The 19,464-nt window shown below is 39.1% G+C and overlaps 1 protein-coding gene across 2 annotated transcripts in view; it reads right to left on the bottom strand.

Annotated features, from left to right (window-relative positions):
- LOC141803988 (3',5'-cyclic-AMP phosphodiesterase 4B-like) overlaps nt 1-16,406 on the bottom strand; it is a 70,893-nt gene extending 54,487 nt beyond the window's left edge. The window contains exons 1-2 of one of the 2 annotated variants that reach the window (XM_074688163.1): nt 16,207-16,406; nt 13,321-13,389 (exon numbers count right to left, since the gene is read on the bottom strand). The gene's annotated coding sequence lies outside the window, so the exon portion shown is untranslated. Of the gene's footprint in view, nt 1-13,320; nt 13,390-15,917; nt 15,937-16,206 lie in introns of those variants that run through there. The other variant, XM_074688164.1, reaches the window with a different exon arrangement.
- Nucleotides 16,407-19,464: the final 3,058 nt, after the last annotated feature.

Genomic DNA, 19,464 nt, shown 5'->3' with positions numbered 1-19,464 from the left:
TCAGATGCTACCCAGAGATCATCATTTTCAATTCCCTTTTTTAGTCTGCCCATGAGGACACTTCAGTGGGTAGAGTAATTGTGTTGTCTTTCATGTGATTGCACCCCTGACTTTGATTTTTTTGCCCTTTGTGAGGATGGAAGGAAAATTTCTCCTTTGATCACAGAGTGAGACAGAGGGTCTCTCAGAAAGAAAGGGGCTGAGATCAAGTAGACATCACACACATCTGTTTTCACTCATATTTCCTTAAATATTGCTTGCTAGGTTGACTGTTTCAAGTGTTGCCCCGTTTACGTCCCTCCATATGTGAAAGGTCAAAAGACAACAGATGTCTTTCCGACCGCAGGTCCTTGTATTGTTTGAGAATATGTCACTTAATCTAAAGAATACATGGAGAAGTTAAGAGTTAGCACTGTTAATCCAGCTGCAAATAGATACATTTGAAGTTACGAGACGTATTAGCTTGAGCCATTTCATTATTTTACATTTACTTGTTTGCTTTACCATGATTGCACAACAGCAAACAGATTTTCTCTAAGCTTCAATGACTCTTTAGAGACTTTTTAGACTTTAATGTTTGCTAAGATTTTCCCATTAAAGCATTAAATTTAACTCATTGGCTGCCATTGACAACTACAGACATCAATTGGATTACAGCCGTTAACTGCAAATGACAGCTATAGAGGTCAGCTATGTTTTTCAAAAGGGTGGTCTGGGGACGGTCTGGTGTATGGTCTGGTGGAGCTTGTCCATAAATATTAGGCTTGTAAACTAGTGCCCGGGTGATCTTCAAATAGTTTTGGAATAGTTACCAGGGAATATCGAACACAGCTTTTGGTTGAGACTAGCACTTAAAACAAATCAAAGCTTGTTTTCTTTGTTTTTTGGCAAAAAGACAGGCATTTTCAGTGGAAACAGCCAACATTCTATTGCCCAATACCAAAGAATACAAAAAGGTAGAAACAAACTTTTTTCCCAGATGAAAGAAGAGTCTACTCTTTCTTTTGTTAGTTTCAGAGTTAACATAGTCATAGAGCACAATAATCTTTGTGTCATAATGCTCTAAAATGACTGGCAGCCAATGAGTGAATTTTTGCAATTTAATCAAGAGAAAATCTGATTTATTAGGTTTGTATTTCTTTATTAAGCCATAGTGCAGTCTCTGTGATTTACACCATTCACAGAGAAACTGAGGAAAAGATGTAGTGTCCACTTGGCTAAAGTAGAATGTCAGCAGTTTGGTTCAGAGAAATGTTGTCCAGGAAAGTAACCAATCAGGGAATCGGGGAACAACAATTTTTTTAAAATCCTATCCAAAGTGGCAAATTTTCACATAGCTGTAGCTGAAAAAATAAAAAAATGTGCATTCATACAACTGTTATAAAAAAAGACTACTCGCACAAATCATTGGAGGAAAGGTCAAGAACAAACCTCTAGGTCCCAGATACTGAAGCACTTTGTACAACGTACCCCACAGGGCTCAATAAACCAATTGGAAAGCTTAAAATGTTTATTAACAAGCAGTTGGGGGACTTTTCAACCTTGAAGAGACCACTTGGTATGATTTCAGATGGCACACAGTAGTTAACTGTGTTTCTGTGCTCAAAATCTTGTATTCGAAGGTTGCTGTATTCCCAAAGATTTGACTTGTACAAGAAAAACACCATTTTAAGTCTTTACAACAAAGAAATGCATTGTTCCCAAATTCATTTGATTAATAGTCCATGGAGATTCTACCCATCAGCAAGAAGGAAAAATAACCATGCCATGTAATTTCACTTTCACAGTTACCAAAATAACACCAACTGTGAACCATGTAACTGTATTAACCCTTTAATGCCACTGCAGGGAGTTTCATAGTTTTAATTCACTAACTTTACCTTTTGTATGGTTGGTGCTACTTTCTGTTTGGCTGCAACTAACATCTATAATATACTATTAACTGTTTACAGATTGACAGCTCATGTCTGTGTACAAACAGCATATCAGTAATCAGTGTTACCTGTAAGAAAGCTTTACTATCATTTGAGGATATTTACAAAAGCCAGAGGAAAGATGATTTCTCAAAGCCTTTATGAAGACTGTTTTTTTTCTGTAAGATTTGTCCTTGCCGTTAGTATTAGGCAAAGAGCTCAGCGGCTGTCTCTACACTACACAAGACAGCTTGAGACTGAAGTGCATTTAAGACCAAAAACCCAAGAGACCACTCACTCATGCCAAAGAGGACACCAGACACACTAACCTTTGATAAAGCATACACCCCTGCCTCCACTTGTTACAGAAACAAGCCTCATGCTCCCTCTCATCTGTAGAACTTCAGCAGGATGTTGTCTCTGGGGTGCCTGCCTGTACCACTACATTGAATTTGTTGATGATGTTGTTGCAGTGGGCAAACACATGTACAGTCATGAGGCAGCACTTGAATTGCTAAACACTTGAGCTCCCAAAATTTAAGCGTTGGCATTTGATGTTCAGAGCTTGGGCTAATCGATACCGTTTAACCATTTCTGATGTGAAGAGTGCTAAAGAAGTAAAGCTGTCAAAGGCTTCTTCTTCCCCAGGATTTATTTATAAAAACTGTCTGATGACACTTCGACACATAAAGTTACTCACTTTGAACACACATAAAACTGCAGTCAGTATCAGTGTTTTACACAGTGTAAGGCTTGGTATTGTAAAAAAAACCTCTGACACAGGAAAAAGATGTGATCTCTTGTTTTACTACAAGGGATGGGAATTGATAAGATTTTGTCAATGCCAATGCCCTTATCGATTCTGTTTCGATCTGATTCTTTATCGATTGCCTTATCAATTCCTGTTGTGATTTTTCTTGGTACAAAAAGTAGCTTTACAGGTTTTCTGTGTCAACAACATTTAATTGAGTTTATACTGTAAGTGAATAAAATGTAATTGGTCCCTGAGTCTGGATATTTTTGGGCATAATTATACAGAAACGGGTGAAAATTGCACACAATGTGACGTTGATGTACTGTGTTGTAATATATAAATTCAAGTAGGCCATCTAGTGTCTCAAAGTGGTTGTAGCAATGGTTTAAGTTGTTTGGAAGCTTTCCGTAGTTATGAAGTCAGCCATAAGCCTTTCAATTGCCTGTCAGCTTTTGACATTTAAAATTCTCAGTATTTTTTTTACAAAGAGTTGATGTGATATGTTTCTGTGATGAAAGTTGAAATTCTATTCTAAAGCTGAAGTTAAACTGATGTACTTGATGCTAACTGCTAGCATATCAATGCAATTTCCCATATACCTTAGCATCAGGCTTGTGCTATTTTGTTATTTTGGTAAATAAGGTGATTTATAACATTTTGAATGTACTGGATATGAATCTCCTGAGAGAAAGAGTAATGTACCTTTCTTTAAGAAGTCAGTTCTTCAGTAAAACTTCAAGCTGAAAATCCTGAATCAGAGTTTTCTTGGGAAACATTATCTAACTGCTCAGCTAAGATAGCTACAGCAGACTGGTCGGCGTAAGGCCCGGCGGCTCCGGCACAATGTAAAGAATTGATAAGGGAATCGTTAAGCATAAAGGCTAACAATATCCATGGATTAAACATTTCTTTTCAATTCTCAACAGGAGCCCATTTTTGATTTCCATCCCTATTTATTACAAGTTACCATCATGGGAGCTGACGACACAGATTTGGAGTAACTTCAAACATTTTCAGAAACTATGACTTGAAAGCTAGTCACTTGAGTGCAAAGCTGATGAAGTAACCTGTTGCTGCACTTATCTCTCGACTCTTCGTATCTCTCTACTTCAACATGAGTACTGGATACTTTGGACACCAGAGTGTCTAATGCCTGAGTGTCAGTAGTTTGACTTGAAAGTAAAAAAAATGACTTAGAGATCCATAAACGACAATAATCTCAATTGGGTTTTTAGTTGTAAATAAGTACCTAAAACATGCAGCATTCTGTTTAATATTGCAAAATACAGTTTATTACAGAAATATGGCTCCAAGGGTCTAAGTGCTTGACTGCTCTGCCTACAATCTAAACTTGATGCCCACTGAAAAACATCTGGTGCATTATCAAAAGTAGAAATCCCAAAAAGGAGAGAACCCTAAACTATTGAGCAGCTGAAAGCCTTCTGTATCAGGCAACAATGGGACAATATTTCTCTCTTTGAAACCCCAGAAACTGGTCTGTCCGCCGTTCACAAATTTTTACAGGGAATCATTATTCCCCATTTACAAGTATCCAAATTTTTGACATGCCACAAAAACGTCTGCGCTAGCTGGACGTCTGATCAACATGTTTACCCTTTTAATGAACTGCTGTTGTAATTTAAAAAAAACTATCTAGAGTGCTGTCAGATCCCAAAGAGATGAACTGCTTGCTAGCAAGGCAAATAGATGTATTCATACATTGTTTTTTTTACCCCATTGTCTTACTGTGGTCTTCTGGTGATTACTGCAAAGACTAAGACATTTCCATATGTCCATCAACCATGACTGGTTGAAGGACATATGACCTTCTGCTAAGTGCATGTAGACATCAGCCCCTGACCATCACCCCCATTAGTGACCACCAACTGCGGGAGGAAGGTACAAAAAACTGGATAGATGTATAGATGGATGACAATTGAAGGCATCTCTGATGTACGGAACTTATTCTCTTTCATACAACTCAACCTTAAACCTCTGACACCTCAAATACACCAGATGTGTCTGCAGTCTGACTTCATTTCATTGCACAATGACTGAGTTTGTCAATTCACACCAGCTGTGTGTTCAGTCCGACAAGCTGTATGACTGACAGACAGTTGGAGTCTCAAGACCGAAAAGTTCCTGCGCTCCCCGCTCCATTGACAAGTCTCTCTTCATTCATGTTGGGCTGTAAAACCTCAAAGCTGTTGACTCCTGGTCTGGCTCTGCTCATGATGTCCATTTAGCATAGTAGTCAAGCTAAATATGAACTGATTTTGACCCGGTTTGTTTTGTTTTGTTTTGAAAGTCACTGGCTGTTTTTAGGTAGTTCCCAGTCAAAACTTACTGTCCCACTTGATCATACCTACGCTGAATTTATGCATCACAGCTCCGGGTCTAGAAAATTAGGGTGGCTGCGTATTACCTGCAACACGATGGACAAGCCATGCAGACAGACTACAACAGAATGGATCCAGTGTAATTTGACAAACTGGACTGAATGGAAACCTATCTGATCAGTTGCCGTGACAGAGAGGACACAGTCTGCAGAGACATCTGGTGTATTTCAGCCATAATAGCAAGGGCAAGTACTTGCTGTACTTGGGATACTCCCATTGCTTATGTGACAGCCAACGTTCACACTAATATTTCATAATGTGAACAAGGAATCAACTACGTTGCGTTTTTTACAGCAGTGAGAAAATGTTCCCATCTGACCGGTTCATCTATGTCACCCAGAGTCTACACACAATGGTGAGCTGTGAAGAGTGAGTCAGTGGGCATCATATGGTAGAGAATCACTGAAAACCCACACAAAGGTAGCTTCTGTGGCTTTAAGACAAAGGAGGCTCAGGAAAACCATGTGTGGAACTGCATTTGTATTACGTTCAACTGCGCTGTTGCCAAACAATTAATGGTCTGTGCTTCACAGCCGTGATGAATTAACTTTACCACAGCCCTCACTGACCGGCAGAAAAGTCAAAATAGTAGAAATAGTCTAATAGAGAGAAAGCAGGGCTCCAGCGTGTTTGGTCGCATATGCAACCAAAAATTTTTTGAGTACAACTAATATTTTTCTTGGTTGCACTGACACTGACACTGCCAGGTGAAAAGTTTTGGGTTGGTTTTTTTTTTTGAAGTACATCATTTCTGTTCTCCTGTGATTGAACTCACACATTTAGGGAAGGGTCATACCGTGGTCTAAACCAATAAGAGACAGGGCTCGGGCGGTTCTTTTCCTCTGATTGGCTGTGGTCCTGTTCACTCACTGCTCTGAGTTGTATGCGCGTTTACAACTCCCAGCTCTGCATGGTGCACGGCGGAGTTCGCCCCAACTTTGAATACGAACTCTAAAAGCCAAGACCATAAAGTAAATATCACTGCATTCATTTGACTGATGAATATAAATTGGCACAATGCAAACTGACGATATTGTTTAAGAATAATGTATTTGACACTAATTGTGATTTTTGTGTTAGACCCATTTCTCATTTGTCATAATGGACAAGCTGGGCTTCATGACTTATGCTGCCAGTCAGTCTCTGAATTTTAAACGTTTTCACCTCACTTCTTAGGAGTAGTTGTGTTGTCCATCTTTTAATTCCACATCTGGGTTTTGGGTACGACTTTCAGATTGCTTTTCCTGAGTCAGAGTCTTGAGGTCATTTCCCAAACACAGAGCTAAACTTAGATAAATAAAAGAGATCTTATTGTATCACCTCAGATATGTAATAGTATCTCCTCCTGTCCTGACCTTGAAAATAATAGCCTAGGCTCTCTGTGAAAGGACTGCTGAGATCTGATATAAAACTTGCTCGGGACACAGCCAGAGTGACCAAAACCCTGATATTCTATGAGACTCTGTGTTTTATAAAGTCATTTGTACATTGAAATAATTTAAATGTAGGAATACTTTTGTACTTACAATTTTTTAAGATAGTCTATTTAAAGGTTGTGTTGTATTTGTTTCGTTGGTTTTCATAGCGTGCTCTCTGTAAACAAAGCTATCATGAGGCATCAAAGTAGCAGGTGCAGACAACAGTCTGCAGGATATGACCTCCAGTGTTGATCATAATATAAGTTACAGCTGTATTGACCACTGCAAACCTGCTCATCTATTTGGGTCCAATGCTAAAAATTAATACCAGAAATTGATTGCATGGCTTGCTGAATAAATTGGTTAAAAAAAACTAAAATATAGCACTACTATATTGCACTGAGGTACAAAAAATGTTGCATTTGAATGTTGCTTGTTATTGTCATTTTTAGAATGTGGACAATTGATGACATTAAATAATCAGAGCCATTGGGCTACTACTATATCTCATGAGCATGTGATGGTTATAGCACTGTTCTTTCTTTAAGCCAGTTGTAAATCAGTTTACAAACTACATACAGACATTGTACTATAAGTCACTGAGTCCAGTGAGGTTTCAAAACCCAACTGCCCCTCCGTTTTCAATCCATGTATGTGAAATACACATTTGTTGTCAGTGCCGTTCTAGCTTCTATCAGATTTATGAAGCCAGCACACACAGAAGAGCTCTCCATACTCCTCTCCTCACTCATTGTGGTGTAAATCTCTCCAGACTTCATTGTGATCAGCTCGCTGAAGAGTGTAATGCTGTTCCTTCTACTCACAGTGCAGATTCCCTCACACATATCACCTTCCATATTTCCCTCCTTTCTGCTAATATAGGAGTCACCTTTTACCATCTGTCTCCTAAAAAAGTTTCCACTTGGCTGTTAGTCCACTTTGTTTAAAAAATTAGACTTTTTTGTCAAATTTGTAGAGTAAAAGCAGCAGAAAGTCTGACGGCTTTCAGGTTCAACACTTTTCTCTGTGCTGCTATGTCTATGTGACATGGCATTTTGGTGAAAGTAAAAAAATAAATAAATAAAAAGTAAAACAAATTGGTGCTTTTCTGCATTTTGGTTGTGCTCATGCTGAAGCCAATTCTTCCAACCGTACCAAAGCTAATGAAGTACACTGTGCCCAGGCATGGCATGGAGAATGGTACTAGTTTTTGTGCACCCTTACACAAAAACTCATCACACTCATCCTAATCTAGATGTTACAGCGCAGAATTTAATGCCAGGAAGAATTTGGCCAGCCTCCATTAAGCGCATGTTTTGTCTGGGTAATTGTGTATGAATAAATAATGTTATGAACTTGTTATTAAAAGAAATATTTGCTGTCAGGCTGCAATATATTTGAAGTCTCACACATTTCTAATCTTATCCCCACTGCCCACACAGTTTGTGTGGGTTTGTCCTGCTCACAAATCTGTTGGTGCATCACATGTAGATGCCCTTACATTTACTGACCAAGTTGGACTAAACAATGAGCACAGGAATACAAATAGGACAGAAATATTACACACCCAAAAAGGTTTTATTAACAAGTGGCATGTCACTTATGGATCTAGCAGAAATCTTTTAGATTCAGGAAGAGCTGAAACTGGAAGATATCATGAAATAATGTGCTACAGCTATTTTGGATTGATTTATCAAGTGAGTGTTTTTTTAGAATGCTGGAGCTGTTTCCAGCATCAGTTCACTTCACATTTTAAGCTCATGTAGGGCAAACAATCATTTTGTAGTAGAAGCACTGATACACTCTACTGGTATTTATTATTTGATTTTCCATTTTATGACTTTTCTTGAACTTCATTATTCATCACTCATTTTTTGGGGAAAAAATCCTTTAAATTTGGTCTAATAGAGGCCACAGGTCATATTATTAATTTGATTTATCCATTGCAAGTATCTCCAGTAATCCTTTCAACCGGTTGTCAGCAAAACTAGCTTTCAACACACTTTCAACACACCAGTAGATTAGGACTGATCTGCTGGATTTTAAAGTTTTAATTTTACCTGGTACAAATAAGTAAAAAACAAAGGAGAGACACTGAAGGGGTTCAGGCTGTATTTATCTGACTAAGTGCACTGATGCTTTGTGATGTGATTCATGCAGTACATGGACCTGCACAGCTTTGTTCTGTGGTTCTATTAACAAAACTCACAGAATCAACTGTTTCTATTTTCACATTCTGTTCAGCTGAGGATCTGGACTATCTGCAGAGGAAACTGTTATTTCATAAATGGTGAAAGGATAGAACTGAAACTCTGACCATTACTTTGGTCTCACATGGTTAGCTTCGCTAAATAAGATAGCATGGTAAACTGGCCAGGTTGAAAGAGAGCAGACCTATTGACTCTGACTTTGATAAACAATTCTAGTTTTCTGTTTAGTCTTACTTTTTAGCATACCTTTTTTGCAGTCTTTTAAGGCTTATAATGATCAATTCTGACACTGCTACTTGGTACAATTACATCCACTGTTAAGTCTATGGGTCTAGTTTAGGCCTGACAGGGCCTGATGTTAAACAGTCTAAACATGGATAACTTTACAACTCTGTACCTAGAGATAAGACAAAGTTATTAATAGAGGGAACAGAGGAGAAGTGTGGCATCTCTCATCCACGTATCTATTATATTGGTTGTGTTTATTTCCAATTAATGCAGGTTCACTTCTTCAGCAAAGCCAGTAAACTGTGAGGAATGTGCAGAATGTTGCACTAAATGCAAGAGAAAATGGATTCCCATCATAACCTCAGTATGTCAGGCAAACTTGAAGAATTTGTACTGGGTGTGACTGACTTGCATATTTCTATGCTTCTTAAAAGTCCAGGTTTGGTAGTAAATGCAGTTCCAGTTTTGTTTTACCTCATGTAAATGTACTGGCAGTCATCAGTAAGGATTGGTATTGATGAGATTTTTATTGATACCAAAGCCATTATCAATGCCGCTTATTGATGTGATTCTTCATTGATTCCTCTTGTGAATTTTTTGTGTACAAAAATCAGGCTTTACAGGTTTTCTATGTCAACATTTGATTTCCTTCATCAGTAAATAAATGACATGTTGGTTGTGTTGCGATCCTTGCATGATGTAAAAATGCACAAACTTCACTTTTCATTGTTAGCATCCTTTTTGATAAAGAGAAGCCTTCAATCGTATTGAACTCTCCATTGTCTTGGAAATTCTGCTGCTGAGCGACAAGCGTGATTGAGGTGTGGCAGGGACACATCGATGCGAGGTCTAGCCACTTTGGCGAAATGGAAAGAATGGAACCATTAAGCATAAAGGCTGATGATGATGTTGATGGATCGAATCATTTCTAATCGAATCTCAACAGGAACTGGTTATCAATAACATTCCCTATTTATCGGTGTTCAATGCTTTCTGCAACTCTTTGGGCAGCACCAACGTGACTCCACCTACTCTGGCCTCACATGCATACATGTTATTACTATTGAGAATTTTACCTTTACTGTATGTCTCTATAAGGTTGTAAATGTGATTGTTTTTCTTTCTCTTAATGTAACATTCACATTTTTTTTCTCTCATGTCACTTCAGCTGCCAGATTTTGAACATCCGATAAATGATCAAGCTTGTCTCCAAGACTGAGAAACATGACTGTCAACAAAGGTTACAAAAGCTTCACTCAGCTACTGAGGAAACTTGGCTTCTGGATTTGCATTCAGTGAAGCAGACTTCAGCAGAAGTGAACTTTTGGGACAAACGAGGGCTGAGAGGAGTTTGTAGAGGAGGAGGGGAAACAACACACTGATTTGTGGCGGCTGAAAGATGACATCACTGTGTGGAGGCCACATGCAGGGAGCCCACTGCCCTACTGTACAATGAGAGAGAAAGAGGCAGTGCTTCTTTCTCCTGGACCACATGTCATGAGACCATTTAGGCGAGTTCTGCTGTCACACCATGTGTTTGGCTTTCTGTGCCCTGCAAGTATCATCCCAGGTCAAATCATGAAGAACTGATCCAATCTGACTGGTACCAAAGTATTAAAGGAGGAGAACATTTTAGCTCTGTTTACAATGAGACTATGTAGATTTCAGTTTAACATCTTTTGACTCCTCGAGTTGGCTCTTACCTTCCTTGAGTAAACAAACAACATCTCAGCCATGTGGTGATGATGAGTAATCAGCATCCACAACCACACTGCTAATGCATTTTTATGGTTATAATCAACATTTTCAGTAAATGCTTCTATTTCCTTTTAGTAATAAAATAAAAAAGGTGAATGAACGCATAATGTATGAGTGTTGTGTGATTGTGAAGAGGCGGAGAGCCATCAAACCTTCCCAGAAAATAAGAAATGAGAAACAAATGGCTGACCAGCACACATGACAAAGCTGACTGGGGATGAGTCACTGTTGAACAGAGTTCCTGAAAGAGGCCAATAATTAAGAGGGAGTGTCTTTCTGTCTAGTTCAGAACACCCACACGTGCTAATTACCCCATCATATTCAAATCCCTCTATTTACTTGCATTGCCATATTGTGATGGAGGTGACGTCTGTGTCAGCCCTTTGATTGTTATCTTTTAACTAGAAAAACTTCTCAATGTACGCTCCATGAATTAAAGCTTTCAGGGGGAAGCATAACAGATGACTCAGAGTCAGAAGGTGACAGAAGGCCTGGCAGAGTCTGCAGGACTCTGAGCACGCAGAGAGCCAACAGTGAGTGTCACCAGTTGGCGACCTCCAACTTGGCTCCAAATTCTCCAGATGAACTGAAGTGAAAGAAATGACTCAGTGTGCAGCATTGACCTGTGCTCCTTTTATACTACTGGGCGAAGAAATGAATTTGATACAGCAGCCACACATTTGGTGTATGCACTTTTTTTCATCTAAAAAGTAGCTCCGATCCAATACACAGGAGTAACCCATATACTGGTACAAATGCTTTCATCTTACAGTCTGTTAATGATGGCACTGAAATTATTCATGTTCTGAATTATGTGTACATTTACATTTCCTGTGAAGGTCACAAACCAAAGAATTTCAATTAACATCTTACTAGCTGCATTTGAGCTGTGCAAAGGCTACTCATATAAAGCTAAAGCTCTGTACATTCAGAGGAATCTCAAGAACTTTTACAGCTGATGTCTTTAAATGAATGTGTTCACCATGATGTGAAAATGTGCTTAATGAACATCCAGAGTTCAAAATACACATTGAAAGAAACTAGGTTAAAGTGATGAAATGGTGCAGAAAGGCAAAAAACTGGTGTAGGAAAAAGTTCAGAATGCAGGATAACAAAGATTTGGCGCTAAATATGTTGTTAGCAGGTCAAAACAGTCTGACAACATCATGAAAAACCATCATGATGAAATCTTGACATAAAAAATCCAAACATATTTCTGCCATAATGTATAACAATGGAGAAAACTTTCCTAGGGAAGAAGCAGTTTGCTGATATTTACACAGCACGTAACACTGCAGAAAATGACCACCTATCATCTGGTATAAAGAGAAAACTGAAGGACAGGTGAGGTTTAATTTCATAAGTCTGTAGTGATGGCACAGGTATGTTTGACCACACTGAGTGCCTGATTTTTACAGAAATCACTGAAACAAAAACAAATGAACAAATAGAGCATAGAGATTCCTATGTTACTTTAACTATTGACAAATATGTCAGTGGGAGCTGCTGGTAAGATCTGATGAGGCCTTCTTGGTTTGGACACCGCTGGTGGAAGCTTTACTGTGTTTGAGAGCCCCCAAAAACATATATACATATATACTGTCTGTTACAAGAAATAAAAATCGGTATTGACAGGTCAGACTTTTTAAAGATTGATGATCGGTGATCGGTGATCGGGCAGAAAACTGTGATCGGTGCACCCCTATCAAGAATACATGGTACTTTGCAAACATATTGATGCCAGCAGATCATCCTTCTGAGGTTTGACTGCTTCACCCTGCAAACGTTGACAGATCCCTTCTGACATCCTGAACCTATGACTTATTCTTTTGATATCTTTTAACACACATTTCACTCAGAGTGATCAATATTTTATATATTTCCTGGATGTGCAATCACATGTTGGATTGATAATGTATCTAATTGAACAAAAAAAAAGATTAGGTGCATTATCTCACTAAGAATTCATTTTTTTTGTCTTTTGATTAAAGACTCAGAAAAGTTGTGTTTTCTGTTCATCATATTCCTGCACATTTCCAGCCTGAAGGATTTTATTCAGCTAATGAGCAAAAGTTTGTGTCTGTTTGGCATGAAGCCTTGAAAAACAAAACAATTCATTTGGAAAACCTGATTATCTAATTTCTATTTTCCGGCTTTGATTGCCAGAGCTTTTCTAAGGAAGAGGAGGAGACATCTGCAGATGGTGATATGAACCAAAACATGTGACATGACTCAGGATCACTGCAAACTGTATTGGAGAGTGTACTGAATTACCTTAGATCATGGACACAGGGAACAGATTCGGTTTCTCATGCACCTGAAAATGACGATGTGCTCATCTTTACCTGAAATCTTAATAATCTGTCACATTATTTTGCTTTGTTTGAATTTTCATATTTATAGATGTTTTATAGGCAATGAAAAGGAATACGTATCCTTACACTGGGAAGTTTCCTGTACACTCAGTTCATTGATTTGCCAATCACTCAAAGAAGCAAAGATAGCACAGAGAAAGTATTTTTTCACACTTGAAACCAGCAGAAAATCTCAAATTATTACATAGTCAGCAATAAGAGTCACAGGAGAAAACTGACACTGACCACAGTATTCCTGCAGAGGAAATAAAAGTCTTGTACTCACTGATGAAGCTCTCCTCCTTCCGTCAGCAGCCAGAGGAAGTGCAGGAATTGACGTCAGCAGACTGTCAGCCTTGAAAACAAATAAGGCTTCTATTAAAATTTGACTGACCACACATCCTACTAAATTGTTAAGAAACAAGAACTCCTGTTTATAGAAGTGGAAACTTTCTGTCTGACAGTCACAAAGGGGGAAATAGAGATATCATCTTGTGATTTTAGGGGTTTCAAAAGCTCTTATAGGTCAAAGCTGAACGAAAAACTTAACTGACTGATGCTGCTTCCCAACAGTGGAAATCCATAGTGATTGCTGCGTTTCTCAGGTCTCACAGCTGTCTTTACAATCATTGCTTAGGCTCATATCCAACCAGTGCACACACAAACTGTCACACACATATCTGCACAAAGCTTTCTGTGTTACCATCAGCTCCCAGTTCAACAAACACTCACCAGTCTGAAAACGCAGCTCACACACGGCATGTATTCATCAGATAGGAGGGGAAACGTCAATGTCTAGCAGCACTAAAGGCCGTATAGTGACTACATCACCAGTAAAGCCAACAAGCAGCCAGTAAGTGAGTCATCAGTCTGGCAGCCAGAGCCCTTTAAACAAGAAGCTGGATGCATAGGCTCTGTTGTTTCAGCGCTGACTGACAATGGAAGGTTGAGTTCACACCACATGACCAGAGGCCAACCACTGAAAGCACAGTCCAGACTCAAAGGGAAGTGTGCCTCTGAAATGTAGGGAAGCAACATGATGATACGTCTTTGTGATGGTGTGTTTTCTGATGACAAACTAATGCAAGAACTCAAAAAGGTTTTATAAAAAAGACCAGGGAAAGAGGAGAAATGCTAAAAATAAGAAGGTGAGAAAAAAATCACTGAAACAGCTCAGATTCCAGCCATGTCTGTCTTGTCAAGCAAATGGTAAGGCAGAATCTTGATAGTGCATATAATCAATGAGCAGTTGAGAGTAAAGATTTTCAACTGAAAGTAAAGCATGTTTGACAAAGAAACAATCTAATTTTATTGTAAATAGAATTTACTTTTAAGTCACTACCAAGAATTTTAGATAATGTTAGCTTGCTCCATATTAATTTTACACACAATACCCCGGCACTTGTTCTGCATACTTCAGTCAGACTTGCAAAGCTTAATTTATTGATCGGCTAAAAACTTCCACCCCAAGTCCTCTGGTTTGATTAATTATTAAGCATCAAGCTTTAATACCATTAAGCAGAGATCAGCCCATGACAGAAAATCCATATTAATGTATATTCTATGAAAAATAACTCAAAACCTGCTTGTCAGAAAATTTTATACGGACATCAATGCTTAGGGTGATCTAGAAATGATGAAATAGAGCAGTTTGTGTCCGCAGAAAGAAAGCACCCCATTTCATCAGGCACTGGGTGACACAAGAATAAGTAGAAATGCAAAATAGTACCAGCTATCTTATCAAAATCTTTGAGAGATTTCTGAAAAATCAGCAGTAATTTGAAGAACACTGCCTCATAAAATGTTATTTTTGATGCTTTTATTCTGCCTTTTAATCCCTTATACCCACCTTTACATGTTTCTTGTTTGAATAAGAAATGTGCTCTTACTTTAGGTAACTAAAAACATCTTAAGAACAATTAATGATTAAAAATTTAAAAAGTGTTTGATGTATTAACTGACCCCAAGTAGGAAAGTACAAGCTCAACATTTTTCTTAACATATCTTTTTCTCTATATTGTTTTCTTCTCTCAAGAGTGTAAAGGAGTGTATAGGGCAAAAAGAGATCCTCTTGGTTATTCTGGGTGGGCGGCATCCTCATGTGGATACAGAAAAGGACTGACACTGACAGCACATCCTCACCTGGAGAATCTTCACATGCTACCATGACTGTGTACCTCGATTTAGCTACAGACATGAGAGAGATGACTTATGGTCTCATTTCTGCTGACAAACAGAGGTGGTTTTAATCGAAGTTTGGATGGTGGAGCACAAACAATCACCAATGTGGAGATGATGAATCCTAAACAGATACAATCAATCATCCATAGCCCCCCAACAACCCAGAGTGCATAAAGGTCACTATTGAGCCCCTTTAAGGACAAAAGACAGACACCATCAGTCACAACAGTCGACTGATTTCTCCTGCAGAGTGAAACAAACAGCCCAACAAAAGCCATTCATCCTCTGAAAGTGTTTGACCTTATTTAACTCAGACTCCATTGCTAAATGGATGCTGATTGATTGTGTAATGGCGTATAAAACACCCGGTTTATAGACCAAGCCGGCAGCCACTCAATTACTGTGTCAATGATTTGTAAACAAGCTGTCCACAAAGGCTTCATGAACATTTCTTTTTTTCCCCCAGCACATCTTGATCATCTCGCACTCACTGCCTCTCTGCATCTGCACCGTTTTGTGTGTGAGTGAAATGTCTTTTTTTTTTTTTTTTTACCTTGATGGACCTTATTGCCAGGCTTCTTTGAGAAAACGTTTGTGAGGACTGTAGCTTATCCTGAGCTGCACATCATTTGTTCAGAAATGTGTTAAAAGTGGACACGAGAAAAGTGAACAAGCTGACTGTGAAAGGGAAAAGATACCCACGGAGAGATGAGAAGCCTGCATGATCGGAGTGGATCAAAAGACCTTTCACTGCAACTCGGAATATTTGTCTGTCGAAGGTTTGTCTTACAATAGAATCCGTTGAGCTGAAAAACAGAAACCTGCCACCTGCCTTTACAGGATTGAAGCAGCGCGGTTACACGGAGACAAAACTTTGGGTGAAAACGGAGGAAAAACTTTGATGCGTGAACAAAGGCGGTATTTACACTCCAGAACACGGTGTGGATAGGTTACGTTCGGTAAAAGTTACACAAAAATGTTAACAACCCACCTCTCTTCGTTGAGAATTGGTGAAATGAACGGTGCATCTTTGACAGGACCGTTAAAATCAGCCTAACCGACGGTGTCTGTTTCCCCACGCGCTGTGCAGTCGTAGTTGGTTGCCTCCTCTCCTTCTCTGACGCACCGAGCACGCGCCCCTTCTTTATCAGGGTCCATTTGTGCCATTCGCGCTCGTTCCCCTTCCCGAACCAGCGAGCACATCGATTGGCTTTGGAACCAGGACGCAAATCCTTCCGTTTACCAATGGCGGCCAGCCCACACGCCCTCCTCTTTCTGCCCCCCCTTCTCGCATCAGTTTGATTTGCAGTCTGAATGGGTATACCCTAACAGTGAAGACAGGATACAACTCTCAGCACTACATGGCTTTTTGCAGTGCGATGAATTTTGCATATCTTTTTTTGTAAGTAGTCATGCATACAAAAGTACTGCACTTATATATATATATATATATATATATATATATATATATATATATATATATATATATATATATATATATATATATATATATATATATATATATTCCAAAAACCTACTCCAAAATTTACGAGGAGCTTGTTTACTGCTAATTACAGCTAAAGGTAGGTAAAAATAAGCGACAACCACCAGCTGTGAGAAATGAACACAATGTGAAAGTGCTAAAACTGCAATTAACCAAGTGTCCACTTGAGGCTGCTGCCAGAAGTAATGGAAACCACATGCAGCCTGAAACAAAAAATGACTTGTCTGAATAGAATAGATTCAGTCTCTGTCTTCTGGATCCTGTCTGCCCACAGCAGGCGAAGCTCCTCCAATTTGGCGCCAGCGTCTGATGTCAGCTCCGTCAGCCACATCCGTGAACAGCACGATGCCACTCTGCCCTCCGACAGCCCCTCTGCTGCTGGGCTAGCACGGCTAGCTCGTCCATCCCACTGGAGATAGATCCCACGTTCTCAACAACCATGGATGGAAGGACAGGTCCACGTTGTTACCTCCCAGCTCACACCCAAGAACCAGCACCAGCACGTCGTCCTCACCTTGAGGGAAATCATCAAGCCTTACGCTAGTTAGCATTGACATGCTACAGGCTGCTAACAGCTAATTTCACATGTAAACAATGCAGCCATGGATACATGTAGGATCTTCAGACAAACACAGGAGAAAACTAGTAAAAATATCACTGAAGCCACAAAAAGTTTGGTGTCCATGACCAACAATGAACCATACAAAGTAAGGATCCACTCCAAATACAAAGATGACGGTTAGAAGATACTAACAAACCAATCTTGCCCAATCAGAGGCACAGCTCATCTGACAGAGTGTTTCATGTGACATCATTAACTCAGAAGTCAGCCATGTTGGAGGCACTGTAACAACAGAATGGAATTGAGCATGCAGGTATATACAATTATTGTCGCCCAAAATGGTAAATAATTGCTGCATTTTTGACTGCACTGGACCAAGAAAACATCTCAAATACATCGTACTCCCAAAAATCATTCCAAATGAGAGTGGGGAGTGCAAGTAGTTGTCAGAAAGAACAGAGGAGATTGTGGCCAGCCAAGCTCCACCAGGGTTTTGTTTGAAGCAGGTTACAGCATTTCTTGTTCCAGGCACTCATGCTGACATTGATGCAACTGAGGCTTCATGTTTCAGCAATCTTCCTGTCCTATGCATTCAAAGTATCAACAACCTCTGCCTTTGGGGAGTTCAATGATGACATGTTTATGAAACCACTTGTAATATGTCCAGAAAAAGAAAAGAAACAAAAAAAGAACATGCTAATGCAACTCAGAAAACATTTTGGGAAGAATTGTGCTGTTATTTTTGATTGTCTTTTTTTTTTTTTTTTGGAAGGGGGGGGGGGGGTATAAACCGACCCTAGCTTAGAGCCAAGTTTTTTGTACCATTGCAGGGTCAAATTTCTGATTGGTATTGCACCACAAGAAAAAGTCTTGTACATTTCGAGGGCATGGGGAGGAAGAGTAAGTTATGGGCCAGGAGTAAAGACAAGGTGGTTAACAATTCTTGATAGGATATGGAGGGCAGAACAACAGGTTTGTCATGTTTCCATGAAGTTGCTGTTAGCTCACAAACACTGTCTCTACCACCGCTGGTGTTGCGCAGCAAGAAATATAAACAAAGTCAAGTAAATGTCTTCAGCTTGACATCAAAGTTTTTTAAAGGTTTTTGACATGAAACAGTTAAATTTGGGTCATTAGTGAACTTTCTATCACTCTAATGTAGAATTTTAAAAGCAATCGTGTAGTAGGTGATGTAAAAGATAGGACAAATCTAGTCTTTTGTCTTTAAAAAGGTCATCTTCAGTCGATGTTACATAAAAGCCATGGCATAATTAGATTATGGCACCTTGGTGTCTGCCTGTGGCAAAATTAGTACCCTCTGACAGAACAGTGTTATGTTCTGCTTAAATTACACACTGCTTTTCCATTTTCATACTGCAGTTAACTTGTGCATTACACTTTTATTAAACTATATAATTTATACTATCATTTCACATCTCTTTATGCCTCCATGTGTGTTGTTGTGTCTTAACATGTGAACTGCTTCACTGTTGTATTATTTAGCTCCCCTTCATCTTGTGCTACTTCCAGCTGGTTTCTGTGTTTCTGAGTTACAAACACACCCCACTGATGGGGAAATCACACAACAGCATACTATGCGTATGGTTGTGTGCAGCGTGTACCGTTGAGTATAGCATTCAAGGCCGAACTCAACTGACTTTTTGAATAATTCTGATGCCTTGACTGTTGCCAGGCAACAGCTGTCCTGCATCAGAGATGAATGGGTGTCCCTGGGCTTTTTTCCGTCTTCTTAACCTTCAGCTTTTTCCCTCTTCTATCTCTCTCACTATATTGAGTACAGTTCCTGCACTGACTATTGTAGTACTTTTAAGTGTCCTGTTGTACGTTTTAGGACAAAGAACAACTTCTGATTCATGAAATTTTAGTCAATCAGAAGAAAGGTATTGTTTAATTCATCATAACACCTGTTCAATTAAGCAAAGGTGGTTGGACCTCTTTCTTACAAAAAACAAAACAAAACAAAACAAAACAAAACAAAACAAAACAAAACAAAACAAAACAAAACAAAACAAAACAAAAGACAAACATCTTGATCCACAGGTGCCTAGAGGTCTGTCATGGTCATGATGGACACCTTTTGCCACATCCTAAGTTGTGTGTCTCCTGTCTTTGTTACCTTGATCGTCATTAATCACTTGAGAAATGACTGTACCAGTATCATT

The sequence above is a fragment of the Halichoeres trimaculatus genome, unplaced genomic scaffold (genome assembly GCF_033239565.1).
Source record: "Halichoeres trimaculatus isolate MK-OKI-2021-1 unplaced genomic scaffold, fHalTri1.1 fHalTri1_scaffold_15, whole genome shotgun sequence".
Taxonomy (NCBI): Eukaryota; Metazoa; Chordata; class Actinopteri; order Labriformes; family Labridae; genus Halichoeres; species Halichoeres trimaculatus.
Note: the sequence above shows the minus strand (reverse complement) of the source record. Positions and strands in the feature narration are given on the sequence as shown.